This window comes from Camellia sinensis, chromosome 1, assembly GCF_055761805.1.
Source record: "Camellia sinensis isolate YWXY chromosome 1, ASM5576180v1, whole genome shotgun sequence".
In the NCBI taxonomy this organism is placed as follows: domain Eukaryota; kingdom Viridiplantae; phylum Streptophyta; class Magnoliopsida; order Ericales; family Theaceae; genus Camellia; species Camellia sinensis.
Window position 1 is genome coordinate 50,483,781 of NC_138961.1, and position 2,007 is coordinate 50,485,787.

Consider the following 2,007-nt stretch of genomic DNA (forward strand, 5'->3'; position numbering starts at 1 on the left):
TAGTATTTCTTTGTTTTTCTAGCTTAGGTCTAGCCCTGAAACCCGACCCAGCAGCCCTACCAAATTGATTGTGTTGTAATACTGAATATTTCTCAATGCAGGTTACTAAAGGTGGATTGGGCTCACCAGTGGATAAGGCCAAATGGTATATGAAGGCACGTCCTCCTTGGACATCTCCATCTAAAGATTATGTTGAATTCAAAATTCCATTAGCAATGGGAAGAGAAATTTTGAAGGAAGAAACACCATAAATTGTTGGAAATGTTCTCTCTTCATCAAAGGTGCTGCCATTTCATTCAATATCTTACTTTTACTAGCTTTTGATTTTTCTATTTCTATTGTACGTGGATGATGTTTCTCGCCAGAGCTGACTATGGAGCCTCTCTCTTTTGTGCACTCACAGTGTTTCTCAGTTCGCTTTCTCTATCCTCACCGATTTCGCTCATCCTCTCTCTCTTCAAACCCTCGATATTCTACCAAATTTTAATCTAACTTAGGTATTTATTCTCATTTTTCTGAGATTTTATCTTATTCTCTCGACTTAATTTCTCACATGTTTCTCTGTATTTCCATTTCCCTAAACCGTTTCAATTTTTTTTTTCTTTCTATTATTGATCTTTAGATTTTAATAAATTTGATTGTGTATTATATAGTCAATTTTGTTAATTGGATATTGACAATTTCAAGTTATATTCATACTACGTTTTTTGTTTTTTTGTTTTTTGTTTTTTATGTTCATTGTTTGGGTGCTAAGAAAACTGAGAAATGAGAAAATAAAATAAAACACCGATTCTTACATTTCCTTGCCGCTTTTAGTTTCTTATATATTAGGTTTAGTTGAAAGAGACTTTGACTTCTTGTTAGGTCACCATGATGAAAACTCTGAACTATCTACACCTTTTTGTGATCTTTTAGTTTTGTTACACAGGGGCTTTCAAAATACAATTGAATTTGATTAACTGTTATGTTCATGTGTAGTTTTTGGTGCATATGTTTAATACACAAATCTTTTAATTTTTTTTTAATTTGTTCATTAGTGTTTTAACTGGAGCAATATTGGCTTGTATTTTCTTATCTCAGTTGATACATTCGTGTGGGCTTTGCACTCTTCTCTATTCTTCCCTCCGCACTCAGTAGGCCAACTTTTGATTTGGATCAATTTCTTCTGCTAGGTAAAATTTACTGCTAGAGTTTGATTTGGTCTCAAACTGATATTTAGTTCGATTTACTTCTCTTTGTATCCATTCATGTGAATAATAAAATAATGTCAAGTATGTTCATAGTTGTGTATAGATGATGCAATATTAAAATCTAGGTCTTCTTTCTTGTGATCATGGACAGTTGATTAACTGTTTGTTTGCCTGTAGTTTTGATCAAGTAAAATAACAATACTTAATTGTGTTGAAAACATAACAAGCAAAAATAATAATTGAAAATGAGTGGTATCTTAATAATTGAAGGCTTTAGAAAGGGAAAGTGAGTAGTATCTTAAAAATTGAAGGCCCTAGAAAGGTTCTTCTTAGGTGGAGCTTATAGGTAGGTGTACATGACTTCTTTCTGCCCTAATTATTTAAACTGGTTTGGAAATGGTGTAACTGATTCACATTCCAGAAATGCTGATCAATCTGTTCTTTCAAAATTTTTATAAGCACATCCTGCTGATTTTTCTACCACTAAATTACAGGTCAGGCCGTACTTTTTGCAGATTTTTCTGAAGTATGAATTTACTTTTCCTATAATAGTTTCAAAATCTGCTTAGATAATGTTATATTTGTTTCATAAACTGCTTGATCTTTATGGCTTTGTAATGTTATCGGTTATTTGGTCCGTTGGTTCTTGAAGTGATTGTCTGTTGAGTTATAACAATTTTATTGAGCTTATCAGACATTATTGTTTAATATTGCTTTTAAGATTTGATTGATGTCTAATATTTGCATTTGGTGTTTGTATATTTTGTGGTTGTCTTTGGGTATGATGCATCTAATATTGTAGAATTTGTTTCTGACT

The 2,007-nt window shown here is 32.0% G+C and overlaps 1 long non-coding RNA gene across 1 annotated transcript; it reads left to right on the forward strand.

The window, feature by feature from the left end:
• Nucleotides 1-223: 223 nt before the first annotated feature.
• LOC145789712 (uncharacterized) lies at nt 224-1,332 on the forward strand. Its single transcript, XR_014327959.1, has 2 exons — nt 224-497; nt 1,081-1,332. It is a non-coding gene; the product is annotated as an uncharacterized LOC145789712 (long non-coding RNA).
• The last annotated feature ends 675 nt before the right edge of the window (nt 1,333-2,007 follow it).